Genomic DNA, 23,625 nt, shown 5'->3' with positions numbered 1-23,625 from the left:
AGGGAAGTGAGCGAATCCCAAGCACACTGCTCAGTGGAGTTTTAGGTATGTATACCATATGTAAGCAGATCATGACAGGGAACATCTCCAGTCCCAGCTGGCTCTTTTTATCACTGTTGTCTTTGATACTCTCCCTCCAGGATAACCACCATTTTTTATTTTTATCACCATAGATTTGCTTTGTCTGTGCTTGAATTTTTTTTTCTTTTTTTTTTTTCTGGCTGTGCCATGCAGCAGGTGGGATCTTAGTACCCCAACCAGGGATCGAACCCGTGTCCCCTGCAGTGGAAGAGCAGAATCCTAACCACTGGACCGCCAGGGAAGTCCCCAGTCTGTGCTTGAATTTTATGCAACTGGAATCATTCATTACATAATCTTTTTGTGTCTTGGCTTCTTTCTCTCCAATGTCATTGCTTCATCCATGTCGTTGCGTGTTTCAGAAGTTTGTTCTTTTGAACTGTCGTATGCTTTTCTGCAGTGTGTGAGTATGTACAATGTATCTATCCATTCTCCTGTGGATGGTCTTTGGGCTTGTTTCTGCAGTGTGTGCTCATAATCACTATGACATAGTGCCACTCAAGTATGGATGCACTCCCTGACTCTTCCTGTCTCTGGGGGATTTGCAGGATTAGCATGTGGGCTGAGTGGTATCACAGGATGTATTACTTTCTGATTGCAGCTATAACAAATCACCACAAACTTAGTGTCTTAATGCAACACAGAGTTATTACTTTACAGTTCTGGAGGTCAGGAGTCTAAAATAGGCTGGCAGCTATGGTTCTTCTGGAGACTGTAGGGGGACAATCCCTTGCTTTGCCTTTTCCAACCTCTGGAGGCTGCCTGGGTCCATCTCTGCTTCTGTCATCACATCTCCTCTTACTCTGACCCTCCTGCCTCCCTCTCATAAGGACCCTTGTGATTACATTGGACCTATCCAGATAACCCAGGATAATCTCCCCATCTCAAGATCCTAACTTAATCACATCTGCAAAGTCTTGCCATGTCAGGTAGCATATTCACAGGTTCTGGGGTTAGGACATGGACATATTTGGGGGGCCATTACTGTGCCTCACACATTGGACTCTCCTGATGTAACGGTAAGACCCTGGTGTGGGAATCAGGAACCCAGGGTCCTGGTCTGGCCCCTGGGTTGACTTACTGTGGGTAGTAAGTCTGACTTACTGGGCTTTTGACAGACATATTGAATAAAACAAAGGGCTAGGATTTGATCCATTTCACAGGCGCCTCCCAGCCTCCACGTTCTAGGACTCAATACATAAGCTTTAGGCTTGGGGCTCTATCTAGCCATTCCTTCCCACCCCCAGGGCAAAGGGAGCACACCTTCTGAGAAGACCTGGGAGGCCTCCAGCAGATTCCCCACTGTCCCTCCCTTCCCCTTCCTTTCTATCATGTGACCCCTGGGCCTTTTATCCAGAATGACTCTGAAAGCCTGCTATTGATTTTCCTGTCACTTCAGGTCATACACTCCCACCCGTCATCTTCCTTTAAGTGAAAGTTTGAAAACGCAATTTGGAAAAAAAAAAAAAAAAAGATCACCCACGTGATTTCAGGGGCTGGGCTGATGGAGCAGCCCTTCCAGGAGGCTGGGTGTGAAGTGCTTGGAGGAAGTAATAGAGACGCCCTTAAAGACTCCGTTCTGACATGAGCTGAGCTGTTCCTTCATTTGCAGTTGACGGCTGTTCTAGACGTGGGCTCCCAGCAGTTACTGAAAAGAGAAAGTGGGAGAGCAAATCATTTTCATGATTGCCATACAGGAAGCCTACTTTGCTGAAAGTGAACCAGCCGCCTGTTGGGTCTTCATATTTTCTACTAGCCAAGTATTTGATCTTTCCTAGCTGGCACCTTGTGGCTGATCATCTCCTCCATCTCTTCTCTCATTGATACAGTCATTAGTGAGCATCTACTTTTTCTGCTTTGCATGGTAACTAGGGCATATGCTTTAAAGTCAGATGGTCATTCCTTCAATAAATGTTTACTGGATGCCTACTTTATGCTGGGCACTTAACCAGGCACTGGGGACAAAATGACAAGCAAAACGGATATGGGGCCTGTCACCAAGGAGCTTATACTGATGGAGGAGACAGAAGGGAACTGCATAATCCCACAATATATTGAATTACAAAATGTGGCAAATGCCACGAACCAAAAGTCAGGGAAGCTATGAGAGCAAATTCCAAGAGGGCATGAACTAGTTTAAGGGTTAGGAGAGGCTGCACTGGGTGGAAAATGGGGGCATAATGGAGACAAAGGAATCTGTTCAGATGAAGCCCTGAGGCAGAAGGAAGCTGGGTAAGTTTGAGGACTTTGGAGGAGTGTAGACAGTGAAGGGTGAGGGAAGGAGAGCAACACATAATGGGGAGTTTTGAATTTATTAATGCTGTAATAAAGTCTGTAAACTGGTTGACTTTCAGTGTCCTAATCCATAAAATGAGTATAGAAATACCTTCCTTGCAGAGTGGCTTTGAGGATTCACTGGGATAAAATATGCCATTTTAAGATAAAGTGCTTAGCCCAGAACTTGGTCTATTGCAATCCTGGAATAAATGGCAGCAACTAGTTTTATGACTGGGCAAGGTGCACCGCTGCTGGGAGCTGGGGACAGAAATGAATCAGCTTTGGTCCTTGCCTTCAAGCAGCTTCTAACATCGCTGAGGGGATCAGCAATATCTAGTCTGCAAGTGTGCCATAGCTTCTCCGCCGACAGGGCTCAGAGGAGGGAAGGCTGACTCCAGTGGGGAGTAAGGGAAGGCTGCTTGAGAGGGAGGCATCTAGATGCCCAAAACATAATTCTGGTCAGGCGGGAAAGCAAAGGAAAGAGAGGACCATCTTCACCTCCCTGGGAGCATCTGGGATGTGGAGAGGGAAACAGCTGCATTTCCTTCCCTCCTGCCGAAGTGAAGGAACTCAGAGGTGCTGCTTCTCTTATTAATCCAGCTGTGAGCATTTTTTAGACCATCGTGAGCCCCTGAGGAATGAGGTGCAGAGCCTCTGAACAACATCATTAAAATGCTTCCCAAGATGAAACTCAAGCCGAGCAGGTGAGAATCTAACGGCAGAACCAGCACCAAGCGATGTAGCTCGGAATGCGAGGCAGGGAATGATTCCTGTCTAGCTCTGTGCCAACAGTCTTGGACAAGTCCCCTCACCTATGGGTCTTGGTTTTCTCACCTGTAAAATGAAATGATTGTTGTAGATGATGACATTTGTTCTTCTGACATTCTATGTCTCCAAAAGGCTACATTATTGCTTTGGTAAGATTCTGGGGACTATTTCTATCAAGAACAAAGGGGAAAATGGAGGCAGCTCCCCAGTAATTCTCACTGCCTCTCAACACATTTGTACTGGAAAATCCACACATTTGCAACCTAAGTGAGTTTGGGAGCCTAAAATATATCTGGCAAGCTAAATAATTTCCTCACTTCATTTTCCTAATCTAGTCCTAGCATTGATATTTCTAAGCAATATGTGACCACAAGCGAGTCACTTAACCTTTCCAAGTATCTGTTTCCCCTTCTTAAAATGCAGACCTCCGACTGAATCATCTCCTTGGGCCCCTTCAGCTCTCATTTTCTCTGTCTTTTTCATTCATGGCTTTGATCCTTGTGCAGGTCAGTTATCTCTAGCAACAAGTGAGATGTGGAAAAAGAAACTCAGGTGGTCTACCATCTCCCTGAACCTCAGTGTTGTGATCTGAATAAAGTTAACATGTTTAAGGGTGTCTTTTCTAGACCAGCAGGGTAGCAAAGTAGTTATAAGCATGGGCTTTCAGGCAGGCAGTCTGGAATCAAATCTGGTCTCTATCACTTACTACCTGTGTGGCCTTGAGCAAGTGCCAATCAACATGAAGCATGGATAGTTCTATTTAGGCAGAAAAGCAAGAAGTCTCAGTTTCCTTATCTGTAAAATGGGACTGAAGATAATGCCTGCTGCTTACAGTCATTGTGAGGAATAAATACACAGTGCTTTCCAAATTTCTATCATACAGTAAGATAAAACATAGTTTCTCTGATAAATGGGCAAATGACGCTTGGTCCTAAGATTAGGGACACGTGGAGCAGTGGGGATTGAGGCCAAATGGGTCAGTTTACTGCAGCTGACTGTTAACACTGTAGGTCTCAGTGTTGCCAGATCTGATTTTTTTCTTTTTCAAGAGAAACCAGAAATCTGGATTTTTATGTGAGATTGCCTAATCTTAAAATACTGGCTCACATTTATTTTTTTAAACATGCAAATAAGACATGGCTGCTGCCAGGATGTGGCCCACAGCTCTTCAGTTGGTAACCTCAGTTTGTAACCATTAAGTGCTCAATGAATGATGGGGAAAACCCCGGTCATCTTAGTTAGCACTCTCAAGCACTCTCAACCACCCAATTTTACAGATATGGAAACTGAGGCCAAGGCTAAGAAAAGTGAAATGACTTGCCCAATGTTGCATGGCTTTATTATGTTAAAGATGGGACTCTAACTCAGGTCTTTTGACACTTAGTTTGGTGCCCTTTTGCCAAGTCACAGGAATCCTTCTAGAAACTCACAGCCTGGATGGTGAGCTGCCCTGGAGCCACAATCCTTGCTTTCCCCCCATGTCTTTTCCTGCAGTGCTTACAGATAACTGTGTTTTGAGATGATACACATCATCTGTGCATAACACCCACAGTCCAACAGTGGCTCGGACCGGGGCAGGGGTGATTCCGAGTGTTCGCAGCTGTTCCCCTCACTCCATGCCTCCCGTCTCTGCTCACTTTCCCTGAGATCAGCTACAAAATGAGTTTTACTTGGAATGTATCTTTTTAAAAGGTTACAGGACAAAATAATCCTTGATGCAATATAATTATAAAATATAATCTCATTTGTGGTTAAATCCTCGAGCTTCAGGACATTTTAAGCTAAAAATGGATAGTTTTATTTTTAATAAAAACAAGATTAGCAAATGAAAATCTACTATAATTCCTATTAGAAAGCTCTAAAGCATTGCTGCCTCTGATTGAGCTTCCAGATGCCCTCCCCACCATCCACATCCCCTGATGCATCCTCCTCTCTGGGGAGCCTGATAGATGTACCCACATTGCCTTCTGAAACCTCCCTCTTGGGCCCCAGTTCTCAACCTTCATTTCCTTCACTTTAAATTCTAGTGCAAACCAGCTCAGCCCTCCATCAGCACCCCTCGGCTCTGACAGGCTCTCTGCCCATCGGGAAGTCCGCTCTGCTCCATTCTAAGAGTCTTGTTAGGGGTGCCTGGGATGTGTACCATTGGCAAATCGCTTCTGGAAACGAGTTTCTCACTTTGACGGGAGATGGAGCAGGGACAATTCCGCTGGGGGACTGGCATGGTTTATCAGCCTTCGTCCCAACTCTGTGTTCTTAACAGGGGTTTTCATAATCTCCTTTCCCTCAGTTGCTTCCTCTCAAAGGTATTTGCATTTAAACAAGAGTTTGCTCCCCTGCTGATTATTTTCCCCCTCTTTGATTCCATTGCAAAAGCAGCCAGAGTTGCCCGGGCGTGCTGGTGTCTGGATGGGCTGCATGGTAACAGCTGGGTGGAAACTTCGCCTCTTCCTTTTGCAGGTACGGTTGGCAGAGTAAGCACATTTAGGAGAAATTTCCAGGAAGTGAAAAGGGAACTATTTGTCACCTCTGAGTCTCCTGGGCCTGCTTCAAAAGCCTCTGGTAACATTTCTCAGAGAGAAATATTACCCTCTAGGTAATATTTTAAAACATTACCCTCTAGGTAACATTTTAAAGCCAAGAGCACATGATTCTACCCAGGGAGAATGGTGCAAAGAGCAGGAAAAAAGCGTTCCAGTGTCTCCTTGACACTGACCCATGGCATGACCTTGAGCAGACAGGTGATCTCTGGTTAACTTGGGTGCTCTTACACTGTGCTGGGTGGAGGAGAAGCCTCTGAGGCTGAACTCCAAGACCCTCTTCCCTGTGGGGCTTAGCTCACCTTGCATTTAGCAGAGTTCAGCATATTAAACACACAAGCTTTGGTGTCAGACATAGCTGGGTCCAAAACCCAGATGCATTCCACACACACTTGTGACTTTAGACAAATAGCTTAACTGTTTGAAGCCTCGGCTTCACCGTGGGGTAAAGTTGGGCTGTAGTAGATGGGACTGTTGTTCTTGATTCTTCACACCCTCGGTCTTCCATGTGACCTTGCAGGGCACACACGTGCACAGGAATATATTTTCTTACCTTATGGATGTTGGGCTTCGCCATATAACTTGCTTGGGCCAATGGAACGATAAGGACTTGGTGTGAGCAGAGGCCATAAATGTGCTTCCAAGGTTTGGCTTGGTTCTTGCATCTATGACCTACCATGGAAAGAACACGAACATTATAGTGTCTTGTCTAAGGAAAATGAGGACACAGGTGGAACAGACTAGAGACCATCAACAGCCTGGAGACTACCTATGGCTTGAAGCTGAGCCCCTCCCAAACTGGCCTGTAGACTCAGAGACTAGAACATGAAATGCTCTTTAATATAAACCGTTGGGTTTTGAGGGGTAGTTTGTTATGCACAAACTACCATGGTTGTGGCCATAGCTGACTGATACAGAGAAGTTACAATACTGAGGATTAACTGAGAATATGCATGTGTTACCTGGCTGCCGTATACCACTGCTTTGTTCAGTCTGCACTACTCCCAAAGAACTCAACTTCAAACACATGTGTAAGTGCATACAGACGTATAGATGATCTAAAGAGCAAGTCAATATTTTTTCTTACCGTCATAGTTTTTCCTCCTCTTAATGCAGTGCCAAGTAGACAGCGAGCTTTCAATAAATGGTGACCATGATGAAAATGATGATAACTCTGGCGAGGGCAATCTCTGTGCACTTTAGTTGGGGTGCACTTGGCATTGTACCCCAGGAATCTTCTTGGTAGACTCTTCTAGCTTGTTTCTTAAATACCCGAACTCATGGATATCTGTTTCATTTGCAGCTCTTGGTCTGACCTTAAGAGTAATAATAATCCATAACTTCTAAGGAGCATTTTAGAGCTTATGAAATGAGTTACAATTCATTCATTCAGCATTCATTTAATGAAATTTTATTTTTAAAATGCCCACTAGATGCAGGCATTGCCTAAAGTGCTGGGAAAACAGCAGTGACCAAGACTGGGGAAGCCTGTGCCCTCATGGGACTTGTGTTCCAAGCAGGAAGGACCACACAACTGAACAATTAATTAACTCAATATTCTAAACAAATATTTAAAAGTACATATTTTACGAGCAAATAATTAAATAAGAGCTTAATTAAACAGACTGTGGTAAGTACAACAGAGAAAATAGAACAGGATTGAGTGACAGGGAAGGATTGAGGGCACTTTTTAGATGGGTTATCAGGGCCAGTGACTGCAAAGAGAATAGGTACCCAGGAGTCCAGGTGTTTAGCTAGAGTATGGAGGTGACATATTTTATCTTGGAATCTTATAACAACCTTGCCAGGTACCTATTCTTATTTCTCTCACCCCTTCTCTCCTTTTTTCCAGTGAGGAACCCATGGCTCAGAGAAATCAGATACCATGCCTCACGTAGCAGAGGAAGGAACTGGGACTTAAAATCAGTTGTTTGGAGGTTACCCAGAAGGCACCGGGCAGCAGAAGACCTCAGATGAGGATGTCAGGAATCCAGGTGATTGCCTCGCCCACCCTAACCCCCAGCTCCCATGTTGGGGATATGACCATCTTTAAGGCAGTGTCATTGATGACCCCCGACCCACCTGCCCAGTGTTACCAGCCAATACACCCAGCAGGAGGAAGGCAATCCTCACCAGTCCTTCCCTAAGAGAGACAGCTGGGTGCCTGGAGCAGCGCACACTGCCTGGTCCACTGTGGCAGCCAAAGATGCCAGCTGTCACCTGGCAGCCTTTGGATGATGCAGTGATTCAGGGAAGCGCCATTGCTAACTCAATCACACCTCCCTGCCGCAGGTGGCAGCCACAGACCCACAGCATGAGCACTGAGGGAGGGCCTTCACTTCCAGATGCAGAACCAGTGATGCGCGGGGGCGCCAGGCAGTCTGGTTCCCACGTGCAGCCTAGCACACATGCTCTTCTCAGTCTTTGGCTTCTGAGCTCAGGATTCCATAGATATAATGTCTCTGAGTTTACCACCACTCGAAATTAATCAGTAGTACCTGCTGTCTAAAATTTTCCTTATGGAAAAATGGAGGCACAGACCAGGCAATGACTTACTCATAGTCATTTGCAATTCTGAGTTCTGGCTAGACTAGGGACCCTTCTAAATCTTGGTCTTCAACCAAGTGTTGAGAATCTGCTATGTGCCGGGTGCTGTACTAAATGCTGATGAGCTCACGTCTTCTGAGAAAGAAAGAAACATGAACAGTTATGGGTGTTATTTACCTTAGAAGTGATGTGATAGGAATAGGTGTGGGTGACCTCTGGGGGTCGCCAAAGTAGGGAATCTACACTTCTGCAGTGGTAGAGAGGGGAGGCCGGTGGGTGGGGTCTTGAAGGTCATGCTTGAGCTTTCTCCTGCTCTTTCCAGTAAAAGATATTCAGATTTTCCATTTGCATAAACTCATTTTATTAAAAGTAAAAAAATTCACTTATTTATTTTTAGCTTCAGTTTTGTTTAAGTTTGAATATGTAGTTATGAAGAAAGTGTTATCATCAAAGCTGTGTGAATTTTATCAGATCCTCAAGCCTCTCTGTGCCTCAGTTTCTTCAAAGGGGGCTTGGGAAGACTGAATGAGTTAAAATATACACAGTGGTTAGAACGAGGCCTTACACTATATGCTGTGATTCTTGCCTTCCTTCCCAGAGGACACCATTAGGTGGAAATTGGGTATGAATGAGCCACGGCAGCAATCCAGACGCCTGCAGTTTCCGAATCCTGCCCCTGAAAGCTGCAGGAGCCACGTCCAGCCTCAGTGAGCTGGGGTCTGTGGACGCAGCCTATGCCATGGTTAACCTGCAGCGCTGCTGTGAGGATTGCTGTGGGATATCGTTTGGGTATAGGAACGTGAGGCTTATTATTTCTCAAAAGACAACCACGTGGCCTGTGGGTTTGTTTTTGTTGGCCACAGGCCAACATTTATTTCGTTTGCTAAAACACGCAAACAAACAAAAGGTCCACACTGCAAAGCACTGAGAGGCGAGACGCATGTTTAGGCAAATCAGGAGACAGTAACAATCCATCACAGCCAGTTTCAAAGCCTGCTGCGCTTGTGACTGGGCTTGGGGAGGCTCTGCACAGAAACTCCATGCTTAATTGGGTCTCAGGTCTTTGGTATTTGCTGGCATCACATGGGAGGGACTGGCAAAGACAGGAACAAGTTAGCTGTGATTGGAAGTTTGGATTTCAGAACGGAGCAGTAGCTGGGAACTTAGAGCTGAAACCTCACTCCCAAGGAGGCTCTAGTGCACTAAAAACCCACCAAGAAACATCTGGGGTGGGAGGATCAACAGCCAGTTGATCCCAGGTATTGGGGGTGGCTGCATACAAGGTGATATGGGAAGCAACCCGTGTTTGGCACTCAGGATACAGAGCGTCTCCAAGTTCTCACAGCCTGAGGGAGGCAGGAGGAAGCTCACTATCTGGGATATGCCAAGGCGAAATGAGCTCGAAACTCAGTTGTAGTACCCACTGGAGCACAGTGGACGCTGCAGCTGCTCTGTCTCTGTGCCTTCAAGGATGTCACTGTTCCTCCCCCTTCCCCAGGATTTTGTCTGCCAGAGGAGTCCCCCACCTACAGCTACCCTTCAAAACCCTGCTTTGGACTTGCTAGATGAATCATGTCACTGCTCAAACACCTCCAACAACTGCCCCAAACATACAGAATAGAGTCCAAACCCTAAACTCAGCACCCAAGGCGGCTTACCCTGATATGGCCCATAAGCGCCACTGCTTCTTCTATTCCATGTTTTAACCACAGCATACATGCTCACTGCAAATGAACCCGTATTTACTATCTCTGGGCCTTTGCTGATGCTATTTCCTCTGCCTGAAGGCCTTCCTTGCTCTTTCCTCATCCTAATCACGTCACTTATTAGACAAGAGTTTATTTGCTTGGTGTGTCTATTATGTGGCAGAGACTATTCTGATGCTGTTTGAAATGGCCAGACTGCAAAAAAGGCCACAAATTCTTCCCCTCCTTGAATCCACGTCCCCTCACCTATAACCCTGTGTGCCCTCCCGTTCTGACTCTGGGTTCAGCCATGTGATTAGTTTTGGCCAATGGGATATTACCAAATGTGATGCAAGCAAAGGCCTGAAAAGTGCTTGTACTCTTTTTGTTTCTCTTGAAAACCTTCTGCTTCTGTGTGAATGAGCCGGGGCTAGCCCGCTGGAAGCTGAGAGACCTTGTGAATCAGAAATGATGGCTCAACCAAGGGCCCTAGACCAGTCAGCCCCAAGCAGACCATGTGTCTGTTCACAGATGCATGAGTGAGCCCAAACTGCCAACCACAAAATCCTGTACTAAATAAATAGTCGTTGTTTTAAGTAACACTTTTCAGGTGGTTTCTTAAACACAATAGATACCTAATGCAGCCATCGATGGGTCTTATCAGTCTAATCTCTTACCCTTCTGTTGGTGCTAGCAACCTGCTTTTATAGTGATAAACATCCTCCTCCATTCTAAGTTAGATGCTTCTGGTGAAGTTCGTCTACCTGCTCCTCTGACTGCAGGACTGTCGATCAGTGTATCTCTGGCCACCACGATGGGCACATGGCTCAAATGGTCTAATAAGCCTCAGATCTGGGATTTCTGTTGAAATTCCTGAAACAATAATGCTCTTTTTCCAGCAGGGTGGCTAAGCCAGGAGAAGGTCAGCCTCGAGTGCTCACACAGCTCCCACAGAAAAGAGAAGGACCAAGAGACGGAGAGCGAGTCCTGCCGACACGGGTCCCTGGATCAGCCTGTGCCTACAGTTCCATCTCTCCCTGGTTTTTTTTTTGGTTACATAAGACAGAAAAAAAAAAAAAATCCTCTACTTCTGTTTAAGCCAGTATGAGTGGGATCTCTGTCATTTATAGCCCCAAATTTCTGACTGATGCATTCCTCAAATGCTACCTTCTCCAAAAAAACTTTACTTCATCTCCTGGCAAGAACGGAGGTTCCTAAAGATTTTTGCACATAGTCAAGAACACTAACTTCAAGTCGGACAGACTTGACCTACAGTGATCACAGGGCTTGCATTAGAGACGGGCACGTGACCCATGACAGGCCAGTGGGTGTCATTTCTGGGACTTTTACTAGAACTGTTAAGGAAGAGAAGTTCTTTCTCTATTGACATTGCCAGACTAGAAGAATGAAGCCAGGAGTTTGTAGCCTCCATCTTGCAGCCAAGAGGAAAATCCTGTCTGGGGTGACGGCAACACAGGGGGAAAGGAAAAGCCAAGGCAGGAGATGGACAGTGTCATCTTTGAGCCCCTCTATCCAGCTGAACTTGAAGACCAACTTACCCCTAGACCTTTTAGTTACTTGAGCCAATATCTTCCCTTTTTTATTTAAGCTGGTCATAGTTGGGTTTCTGTCACCGAAAGAGTCCTAAAGAACCTCTCTCAGCCTCAGGTTTGTCCTCTGCTAAATAAGGTTTAACAGTACCTCTCCCACACATGTAAGATGTCTAGCACAGCACTGGCCCAGAGTGGGAGCTCCACACTGGTAATGGTCCTCCTTCCTCTGAGCTCTGGGAGTGAGGGTAGTATCCCCCTCTCTCTGCAAGCAGCAGCTTCTCCTCTGTTGGCCAGCTGATTGGAAATTGCCCAGAAGGCCAACAGCCTTCTTTCTTTGTTGCAAATGGTATCATTTCATCTGGGTGGATGCAGGAGCTCAGTGGAGTGTATATTTGTCCCTGATCTCTGGTTTTTGATTGCCACCCGGCATGTGCCCAGCAGGCAGCCTGCTGTGTTCTACGTACCACAGCCAGATGATAAATCTTAGATTTTTGCTCTTCTCTGCTTCTTGGGAATAATGGGTCCATAATGAATTGCATCCACAAGAATAGCTGTAATTGTAACAGTGCCACAGAGATGGAGCTGGCAGATCAGCCTGTCCCACGAAATGTGCCTACTTTGTTCCAATCACTTTCTTTGAAATGGCTACCAACTTTGTTTTTCCATCTCAAACTTTTAATAAGCAGTGGGTTTTCTGTGGAAAGAGGAGAATGAAAGCTATATATCTGGGAGGTTTTATTCTTGGTTTGTTTATTTTATTCCCTTGTCTGCACAATTTCCCTTAGAATTTGGTCTCGGGGGTAGGGGGGAAACCTTTGGCTCCCAAATATCTTAGCCACGCTGGCATTGTGTCAAAGAATTGACACCTCCCTGATATCTAGAGATGCGGAATCACTTGTACACTATCCGAGGTGTTGATAACTGGTATTCTTATGGAAATCTCAGAGGAGATCTCAAAGATTGCAATGTGCACAGATCTCAATCTCAAAGAGATGAGTGGTTGCGGGGTGGGGTGCAGGGCTGCAAAGATTGGTAAAGAGGGGACGCCCCTGTCTATCCTGGGCTGTTTCCTGACAGCATGTCTTCTTGGAAGTTCACAGTCATCTTGACTCTCTGAGATGCTGGGGTCCAAACGGAACCAAATGATGAGCAGTGAAGAGTCAGGATGGTAAATATGACTTTCTAACGTTCAACTGGAATTGTAGGTAAACATAAGAAGAATCAGTATTAATTATATTTAGCAGCTATTAGTACTGTATACTTGCTATATGCCAGGCCAAGTACTCAGTATCAATTTTATCATTTAATCCTTACAACAACCCAGTAAGTTAGGTACTATTATTGCCCTGATATTTTAGTCAAGAAAACTGGAAGTTGAAAAGAAAAATGGCTTGACCCAGGGCAGAGGCTGAGTTTTGACCTCATAACCCACCTTTAAGCTACTATGTTAGGCCTAGTGAACGTGCTCAAGACTGCATTCTAGGGGACTTCCCTGGCGGTCCAGCGGTTTAGACGCGGCACTTCCACTGTAGGGGGCACGGGTTCGATCCCTGGTCGGGGGGGGGGGGGAGAAAAAAAGACTGCATTCTAGAAGACCCAGGAAGGTCAGCCTCCAGCTCACTGGGTGACTTAGGGCAAGCAAAATTTCTCATCTGGGTTTTGAATTCTCCAGTTAAATTAGTGGATCGGCTCTAAATCCTCCAATGGGCCAGGTAGCCTTGGTTCAGGGGTCGGCCCCCTATCATTGGATGTAAGCTTGAGTCATAGCCAGGGAAGTCCACGGCAACAAAGTCACAGAGGGGATTCAATCACGGGACGGCGAGATGGGTCACCATGACCTTTACGGTTCTCTCTCCTATGAGAGTCTGATGCCAATATGTTTTTTCATCTATTTTTAAATCTAAGAGGCCAGCATTTGTGTTCCCTGAAGCTCGGCCATGCCGATTGCAAGGCAGTTCTATTTGCCTGCTGTATTTTGCTCTGGTGGCTCAGCAGGAGGCGGGGAGGAGGCGCCCATCCACTCAGCCCTCCTTCTGAAGCCTTTGCTTGGCTAAGCATGGGAGACTGGGTGGGAGGGCACCAAGATAATTGCTCAGAATACGTTTGCTGCTGGTGCTCCCGTTGTCTCTGCAGGCACCACATTTCCCCATCCCTAGCAGGGTTCTCACTGGGTTGAACGCTGAATGCCCATTAGGGAAGCTTGTCACTTTCTCATTTGCGGGAAATGACCGACACAGAAGGGCAGGTACCACTTAAAATGTCAAGGCAGCAGTGCAACTGGCAAGTAAATTTCTGCGTAAAAATCCTCTTTCTGCTTTAGAGCAAGGAGATTATGTAAGATTCTTTGACAGCCGTCAGACAGGAGGACTGCCTTCAGCCAGAGAGGAAGAGGTAAACAATCTCAGGAATCCAGCCAGTTCTTTCACCAGTTGAAGATTCCAGTGCGGGCTGCCTCCACACTCACACTTCCAGTCTTCGTACAAGGCACCCTGTTCCCCTCCCAAAGCCCCTTTCCATGTCCACCGTTGATCAACACCTCCACTATCACTACCTCTCTTCCACCTCCACTGCCATGTCCTTTTGGAATAATGTCCTAACTTATCTTCCTTCCTCTAACTTCTCTGTATGACAATCCATTCTGTAGGGAGCTGCCATTTGAAGACTACTGAAGGGGAATTCTGAGCAGCAGCTTCCCAGCATATGAAATTTCCAAGGCTTCTTGAGTGTTTACAGAAAACAAACAACACCTCTACTGCCCAATCTCCAAGCCTAACACTTTTTGTGTGCTTACTACATGATGCCAGGAACTATGCTAGGCACTTCATGCATTAATTTGTCTTTCACAACAGCCCTGTGAGGTGGGTATTAACAGCTTCATATTACAGCTGAGTAAACTGAGGCTGAGAATTAAACAACCTGCCTAAGATCTCCCAGTTTTTAAGTGCCTAACCCAGATCTAAACTGAAGTGGTCTGCATTTCCCCCCTCTTTTATTACTACTTTTAATAGACTTTACTTTTTCGAGTAGTTTTAGGCTTATAGAAAAATGGGAGTGCCAAGTATAGAGAGTTCCCATATGCCCCATTATCTTTGTCCCTCCCCCAACAGTTTCGCCTATTATTAGCATCTTGCATTGGTGTGGTACATTTGATGAGCTAATATTGATACATGGTTACTAACTATAGTCCATAGTTTACCTCAGGGTTCACTCTTGGTGTTGTACATTCTATGGGTTTTGACAAACACATAATGACATGTATCCACTATTACAGTATCAAAAGGATAGTTTCACTGCCCTAAGAATCCCCTGCACTCCACCCATTTATTCTCCCCCACCCAACTCTTGGCAATTACTGATATTTTTACTGTCTCCAACTGCAGACCCAGCTGCCCAGAGGCCCTCGGTAGTTTCTAGCTTCTTTCACTCCCTGGAACAATCATGCAGGGCAGGATTCAACAAAGCCAGACCCCACCATCGCCAGCATTGGTGGGAAGGGCTTCTTCCCCTGATTAGGCCTGGTTCTCATTGGGCTTGTGGGTAAAAACTCAGGATCTGTTTGCCTGTCTCCACAGACTCGGCAGGTGGCTCGGGGTGGAGAGATGGGACTGAGAGTTTCATCAGCAGAGTCAGAGAATTCAGCACATGGGGCAGGTGATGGAATGTGGCAGCAAAGGGGTGTTGGCTCATGGGCTCGCTCATGCTGTGATGGGGTAGCTAATGCTTATTGTACCTGCCTGTGGCAAACATACCTGTAGCCTGTCCTTCAGAAAAGTGCCCCCCCCAACCAATTATGTAGTGCAGCTTTTCGAATCTTTAGTATGCATGTGGATTTCCTGGGCATCTTGTTAAAATGCAGATTCTAATTCAGTAGGTCTCAGGCGAGGCCTGATAGTCTGCATTTCTAGCAAGTTCCCAGGTGATGCTGAGAGTAGCAAGGATGTAGGAAACAGAAAATGAATTTATATTGGGCTCATTGCCTGTTTTGTCATTGGGCTTTCTACCTAATTTCCTTAAGACTCTGATTATTTCTTATGCTTCAGAGAAACACTTGTACCTGGCTGAGTTCGATCCTAAGTTCCACCATTAAATAGGGACATTTACAATCTCAGTGTGCTCAGATGAAGGCACCTGGGATGGATAATGAGGCCAATTATTCAATAACCAATGTAGTCTTTCAGTAAATATCTTTCAAGCTCCTAGAATGTGCTAGACACTGTCCTCTTGGGACTTTGGGCTAGCAGCCAAAGGCACCAAAACTAAGCAAACAATCAAAGTAATTTCAAGTTGTGATAAATTCATGGAAGGACATTAACAAGGGCCTAAGCTGGAGACTAACGAAGGGGAAGGGAGTATCTTAGAATAAGTGGTTGTACAGGTTTCCTGTTGCTGATATAACAAATCAATGCAAACAGTGGCTGGAAACAACACAAATGTACTCTCTTACGGTTATGGATGTGAAGTTCTAAATCAGTCTCACAGAGCTAAGGTCAAGGTGTCTGGGGGCTGCTTTCCTTCTGGAGGTGCTAGGGGAGAATGTTTCCTTGCCTTACCAGCTTCTAGAGGTTACCCACCTTCCTTGGCTCAGGACCCTTTCCTGGAAACAGGCCAACCTCTGTGTGGGCCCACCAAAATAATCCAGGATAATCTCCCCATCTCAAGATCCTTAATCAGGGAATTCCCTAGTGCTCCAATGGTTAGGACCCTGCGCTTTCACTGTCGAGGGCCCAGGTTCAATCCCTGGTTGGGGAACTAAGACCCTGCAAGCCACTCAGCGTGGCCAAAAAAAAAAAAAGATCCTTAATCACACCTGCAAAGTCCCTTTTGTCGTGTCAGGTAACGTGTTGACGGGTTCCAGGGATTGGGATGTGGACATCTTGTGTGGGGTGGGGGGAGTAGGCATTATTCTGCCTACCACGGGGTCAAGAAAGCCTCCCTGGGGAAATAACATTCAAGCTAAAGACTGAGCACAAGTCAGAAATGAGAAGAGTAGAAGGAACAGCTTTCTGGATGGAGCCAACAGCGAGGGCAAAGACCCTGAGGAGAGAGCTTTTTAAGTCCAAGCACTGGAGAGAGCCCTGGGGTGTGGGAGCACAGGGAGTAGACAGGATGAGGGCGTAGCAGATGGCAGGGGTTGGGCCTGTGGGCCCCGCGGGCTATTATGAGGACTTTGGATTTTACTCCAAGTGTGGTCAGGAGCCACTGGAAAGTCGAAGCCTGCTGCTAACGTGATCTGATTCGTGTCCGAAGGAGTGATGGTTTCTCAGCTGCAGCCCACGCTTGCCTTGTAGAAATGTGCCACACAGCCCAGTGTGCCCAGCTCTTCTGACTTCTCAGGCAAAGTTGGAAATCTGGATACTTTTAATGTCAAACTCCCTATTTTATATTACTGACAATATACTGGAAAATTAAAAAAACACACCTACAAGTAAGGTTTGGCTGAGACCTGCCAGGCCACCATCTCTGAAGAAGTTCTGCTACCTACTCACTGCATGACCTGGAGTGAAATATGGAAACTTCGGGGCTTCAGGTTCCCAGTCTGTACAGTGGAGAGAATACTGGTGGCTATTACAGAGGGTTGAATGGATTCAAAGTCTATTAATGAGAGAATCCATATAAAATACTTAGTACCGTGCCTGGAAGCTTTCAGTATATCCGTACCCATGTATGTATGTTTTTTAATTTGAGGGGATTAGATGAAGGTTTGAAAGAGATGACCTTTAAAATTGCTTCTGGCTCTGAGATTCTAGGATGATAAAAGAGTCCTGAGTTGCCTTCCTTCACCTGGATTTAATTTCCTTACCCAGTATGCTTCACACAGAATGCATGGTTGATAAGATGACAGCAGGCTCCAAGACAACTATGCTTGACAGCAAAAACCACCGTGGTCAGGAAAAAGGCCCCTGCTGCTGACTACACACAGTACCAAGGAGTAAGAGCCCCAGCAATCAAGCCCCAGTATCTGCTCAATTTTCTCAAGAGTTTTGGAATTAACACTGCCTGAGCTTCTGAAACTCCAAATGTGGCTCCTTTTTTCTTTTTTTTTAAATTGAAGTATAGTTGATTTACACTATTGTGTTAGGTTTAGGTGTACAGCATAGTGATTCAGTATTTTTCAAATTATATTCCATTAAAATGTATTACAAGATAATGGGTATAATTCCCTGTGCTATATAGTATATCTCTGTTGCTTATCTATTTTCTATATAGTAGTTTGTACCTGTTAATCCCATACCCTTAATTTGTCCCTTCCTCCTTCTCTCTCCCCTTTGGTAACCACAAGTTTGTTTTCTATATAGTTGAGTCTGTTTTCTGTTTTGCATATACATTCATTTGTATTATTTTTTAGATTCCACATGGAAGTGATATCATACAGTATTTGTCTTTCTCTGTCTGACTTATTTCACTAAGCATAATATTCTCTAGGTCCATCCATGTGGCTGTAAATGGCAGCATTTCCTTTTCTATGGCTGAGTAACATTCTATTTTATATATATATATATATATATGCCATATCGTCTTAATCCAATTGTCTGTTGATGGGCACCTGGGAATCTGGGTGCCCTTCTTTCTACTCAGGGGAGTAAAATCTGGGGAGGGTATAGGCGAGTACAGGTCACTGTCTCTAGACAGGTGAACCTGAAGATTGAAGGCTTTTGCTCAGGAGGGCCTCCTCCCAGGACCACATCAAATATCTCCCCACCCTCAAGACTGTACCCAGAAAGGCACAGAGCAGAGTCAGGGCAAGCCTGATGCCAGGCAGAGCTCCAGGGAGGAGCGCTGGTCACCAGAGGATGTGGCAGGTTTGAATTTTATCAGTAAGATCAATGTTTGTAAATGGCAATGACAAATAAATTGCACAGCTTCTTGGAATACTATCCAAGGACACTTCAGCGTACATTTACACACTCACACAGAACTTTAATTTCTTTACCAAGTTTCACCAGCAGCTTGGAGTTGGGAAGATAAAGAGCCATGCCTGATCACCAACACATCTCTCGCTAATTGAACTTCCCCAACAGGAGGCTGCAGTCACAGTGGTAGGCTGGGAGGTCTACCTGAATCTCTGAATCACAACTTTTAGTGTCTCTAGGGTGGGTAAAATGCTCCAACTGTGCCACTTTAGGGGGACCATGTGAGGGAACTGCCCAGCACTGTACAGATGGAGGGCACAGATTCTGACACTACTCAGGTCCTGGGCTGCAGTTCTTTTGCCTCAGCCTGGTGTTCAAGCCTGTTTGTTAAGGCTCTTTGTTTGCAAGCCCAGACTGACTCAGGCTAACAGCTAACTCAGGCCCAAAGGGGGCCTAATGGAAGACTGTGGGGCTGACAGAGTAAAAAACAAAACAAAACAAAACAAAAAAGGGCTGAGACCTTGGACAGGGCCGGCAAAGGCAGCTCTGAGATCCAGGGCAGAAATGAACATGAACTCACTCCCTGGGGACACCATCTGGTGAGTTGGTGCAATGGTTTTCAGTCTCTGTGTCATTCTGCTCATGGATTGAAATCCCTGAGAGACTCTTATGGTGTAGGTCATCTCTCTCCTGCCCAGTGTGTGTCGGGACTGACAGGCCCGCCAGTCTGCATGCTATGGGGAAGCAGGTTTCCCCAAAGAAATATTGATGTACTGCTACCAGAAAAAAAAGGACGAAGGCAGGCAGAGACAGCAGCTGTCTGCACAAAGGCCCTGCATGAAGAGGTTCCAGCCACCCTACTGGCCTACTTCCCAAGACTCCCAGCACATGCTGTCCCCTCTTTTTTACCATATTCCCCATTTCTTCTGGTTTGTGTCCTGCTCACTCTGGGATGCCCTTCCTGCCTACCTCTGTATGTTCCCCAAGCCCATATCATGGAAAGGGAACCTCTTCCTGGTCTCTGCCTATTGTGCATCAGGGTTTGGGTTCAACTGGCTGTGGGTTAAGAAATAGGCTTTACTGGGGAAATGGAAAACTTACATAGCTAGTTCTTCCATACCCCACAGAGAGAAGCCACTGAGGGGCCCACAGCTAAGGTGTGATTTCCAGCAGGGAAAAATTGCCCCCTGCTCTTCTCCCATTTATAGGGCAAAAGTGAGAAAACAACCTTGGTAGAGGAACACACAGGCTACTTTGTGCCATTAGTCCAAACGTGGGGTGCCAACCACTTATAGGAATAGTCTGGGATACTAGCTACCCTGCACTTGAACTTGGGGTCCATAGAAAGTTAGAGTTCTCCTTACCAGATGAAGGAAACCATCAGTTCTGTGGGGAGCTGAGTTTGGGTGCAGCCCCTTTGGTTGTGCAAATGGGGAGTGATCCTGGTCCTAATTAGCTTGTTTCTAGGCAACACACGTACCCAACTCCAAAGCCACTCCTTTTATAGTTCTTTCACAGGTCCACACTCTTAACTTCCAAACCCCACAAACTAGACAGCTCTCATTTCTCTAAACCCTTTGATGAGGTTGCCTTGAGGATTTGTCCTCTTTTTCCTGTTTCCATCTTTACTCATCCCTGCCCAGGCTCACTCCCTTGATTTTAAATGTCCATATCCCTGTCTCCTCTACCAAACTGTCATCTCTTCAAGGGCCTCTGCCATATGTCTCTTATCTTTGCATTCCTGTCACTAATTGGAAGCTTGACCCAAAGAATCCCTCCATACAAATATAGGGTTGACAAACAAATGGTTTCAACTGCAAGATAGAAAACTACTCAGATATGAGATGAAGATGGATCATTCAGAGCAGCTCCCTAGAAACACAAGGCAGTGGCATGAATGACAACACCACCAGGAATGGACTAATGGGGAGAAAGCCCGTATGGCATTGTGGGGGGCGGGTGGTAGAGCTGGTGTTGGTAAAAATGTTGATTCCTTCGACAAATACTTTTTGAGCATCTACCACACCTCAGGCACCAGGAAAATCTGTGGAATACACCAGTGAATAAGGCATTTAGGGTCCCCACCATGATAGAGGTAAACGTACATTCTTCAACTTCCTCTAAACCCTGAGAGTGAATTTTCTTTGCTTCGCTAAATTCTTAATACTCCAAGATAAACTGGGCTCTACTTAGATCCATATTTACTGGTGCATGGCATTGAACCAGAGGGGAAACTGGACCAAAAATTCCCTGTATTTGTTAAGAATTTTAAAAAGAAAGAAAAGAAAAAAGAACTCCCTCCCCCTCTCTCCCTCTCTCTCTCTCCTTTTATCCCCATACGTTCAAATGGTCACAGGCAAGCTGAGTCAAGATTTGGCCTGCTCAGCCCTATTATTATGCCAGAGACACAGCAGGGGGTGGCATTGTTTTGACAAACTTAAATGGCTTCAAAACCCAAATGGCTTAAATGTAAAATGCTGTCTCTGTGAGCTGTCACTCAGAAATCGCTCCAAGCATTGATCTGGGGAGAGTGAGGATGAATCAATGGTTGGATAGGGAGAGGCCTGCCTTTCAAGTCCATGCTTCTCTTTCTTGCTATCTCTGGCCTTGGAGAGGGATGGGGGAGAGAAGGCATTGGGTTATTTTGAAAACCTTGCCTTAATCACAAGGAATAAACCTTAGAGATTTAAAAGTACAGGACCCTCATTCTACAGATACTATGAATGAGGAGCCTTACTACTGACTTTCCTGGTCAGTTCCCCACTCACCTCACCTTTTACGCTCACTGGGATTAAGGAGCCCAGAAGGAGAGGAAGCTCCTTTTCCTCCTGGGTCACTGACATATATAGAGGGAAAAACTGAGGGTTATACAAATGTCTGAAACAACTCAATTGGTTAGTTTAGGAATATGGTTCCTGTGTGACAGACAAATGCACATCTAAGTCACAGCTGTTTGAATGAAGACCAAGAACTGCAGTTGATTGAATGATTATACTGTTTAAAAGCCTAGACTTAGGGACTTCCCTGGCGGTCCAGTGGTTAAGACTTCGCCAGGGGGGTGTGGGTTCGATCCCGGGTTGGGGAGCTAAGGTTCCACATGGCTCGGGGCCAAAACACCAAAACATAAAACAGAAGCAATGTTGTAACAAATTCAATAAAGACTTTAAAAATGGACCACATCAAAAAATCTTAAAAAAAAAAAAAAGCCTAGACTTAGCCTTCATGTCTCAGGCTCAGGACCGGCTCCTCTAGAATAGCTTTCTGTGCCCCACTCAGCCAGAATTTGGCACTTCGTCTATACACCCACCCCACTTATGCTTCTGAAAAAGCACTTGCTGAAGCAACTGAGGTTGTTTGCAAGCACTGTCCATTGTTTGTTAGTCTATCTCCTTGTGGACAAAGAGACCATCTTATTCTTTTCTATATCCTTAGCACTTAGTAAGTATTCAGTAAATGTCTCAAGAATGAAGGAACAAACACCTGATTACATGCACCCCATATTATGGTAGTTATGAGAGAAAGAGATGGAAGGGGGTTGCCTAGTTCTGAGAGTTAGAAGGGAACAGGAAGATTGAAAACGGGAAAAAGAAAAAGGAGAAGATAATAAAAGAGAGGGACAGGGGCTTCCCTGGTGGCACAGCGGTTGAGAGTCCGCCTGCCGATGCAGGGGACACGGGTTCGTGCCCCGGTCCGGGAAGATCCCACATGCCGCGGAGCGGCTGGGCCCGTGAGCCATGGCCGCTGAGCCTGCGCGTCCGGAGCCTGTGCTCCGCAACGGGAGAGGTGAGGCCACAACAGTGAGAGGCCCGCGAACCGAAAAAAAAGAGAGGGACAGAAGGTAAGTTTCCAGGAGGGAGACACAAACTTAGAAGGCAGGAGCTCAGTGGCTTTGAGTCAGATTCCAGGAAAACATTGATCAGATCCTGCTGTTCCCTGGGGTTTATGGCTGAGAGTGGATTCCTGTTATCGCTTCTCTCTGAAGTGCTAATTAGAAGATTAGCCATTGTTCAGAGCTCTTTGGCCACTCTTTATCTTCCCCAGTTGCACTCTGAAGGGGACAGCTTCAGGAGAACTAATTTTCTGTACTGCAGCCTAAAAGCCAAAATACTATGGGAGCTGGATGAAACCAGATTTGAGCTGGCTCACGGGGGTCTTCTTTGTCTCTCTGGTTGAAAGCAATGTTTTTTGCATCTACTCTGATCATCCACAGAACTGGATTTCATAATCCCTACCCAACCACATCTGTCACAAAAACAAAAAAACAAAAAAGAACTGCAGAGAAAGGCAGAGGATGAGAAAGGGAGTTTTGGGGTCCCTATCTCGCATTTATTGAACTCTGACTGTGTGCCAGGCACCAGCCTCAGCAAGTTACATGAATCGTCTCACTTAATCCTCACCTGTGGGGTAGGGAATTTTATTATTCCCATTTACAGATGAGGGAACTGAAGCTGAGAATAAATAACTTGCCCAAGATCAGATATCTGGTCCCCATTACAGCCCAGATTTGAGACTAGGATGGTCTGACTCCAGAACCCACTCCCTTCACCATGATGTTGCTGAACTCCACCCACCAGGAGGCACACAATCACTGGTGGGTATGGCATGATGGTGGTGGTGGTGATGGTGATGACACATGGAAGCTAAGCTGTTATTACTGAGGGTTTATTTTCTGCCCATCATTGTTACTAAGTGATTGTACATACATGGTCCTATTGAAACCTCCTGACAACCCAGTGAGGTAGGTTTTATGATTTATTTGTAGATGAGAAACTTGAAGCCCATAGAGATTTAGACTCACCCACGGTTGCCCAGTGAACTGTGCAGCAGCAGAGCTCAGAATTGAGACCAGGGCTTCCCTGGTGGCGCAGTGGTTGGGAGTCCGCCTGCCGATGCAGGGGGCGCGGGTTCATGCCCCGGTCCGGGAGGATCCCGCGTGTCGCTGGGCCTGCGTGTCCGGGGCCTGTGCTCCGCGGCGGGGGAGGCCACAGCGGTGAGAGGCCCGCGTACCGCAAAAAAAAACCCACAAAAAAAACACAAAAAAGAATTGAGACCAAGTCTACCTGGCTCTAACAATGATGCTAAGGCTTGGAAGGATTAAACCAGAGGATTTCTTCACTGACTGGACTTCACTCTGACTCACAGAATCTTCCTGGAGAAAGGGATCTTTTAATTCGCCCCTCTGCCTTTGGGTAGATAAACCACTATTTTCTGCTTCTGATAGTTGCAATGGGGTCAGAGAGTTTTAAGGGGCTTGTTCAAGGTCACAGCTTGTTTGACATCATCTCAAGTCCCCCCCCCCCCACCGCCTCCACCCCACCAAGACCGT

General features: G+C 46.0%; 1 long non-coding RNA gene across 1 annotated transcript; it reads right to left on the bottom strand.

Moving 5' to 3' along the window:
- Positions 1-164: 164 nt before the first annotated feature.
- Positions 165-23,275, bottom strand: LOC114892772. The gene is made up of 4 exons (XR_003792776.1): positions 23,098-23,275; positions 6,751-6,979; positions 6,217-6,335; positions 165-1,726 (listed from the first exon to the last, which is right to left on the bottom strand). It is a non-coding gene; the product is annotated as an uncharacterized LOC114892772 (long non-coding RNA).
- Positions 23,276-23,625: the final 350 nt, after the last annotated feature.

This window comes from Monodon monoceros, unplaced genomic scaffold (assembly GCF_005190385.1).
Source record: "Monodon monoceros isolate NGI ecotype Baffin Bay Population unplaced genomic scaffold, NGI_Narwhal_1 Super_Scaffold_12, whole genome shotgun sequence".
Classification (NCBI taxonomy): Eukaryota; Metazoa; Chordata; class Mammalia; order Artiodactyla; family Monodontidae; genus Monodon; species Monodon monoceros.
The sequence above is the reverse complement of the archived record's forward strand: the minus strand, read 5'-3'. Positions and strand labels throughout refer to the sequence as shown.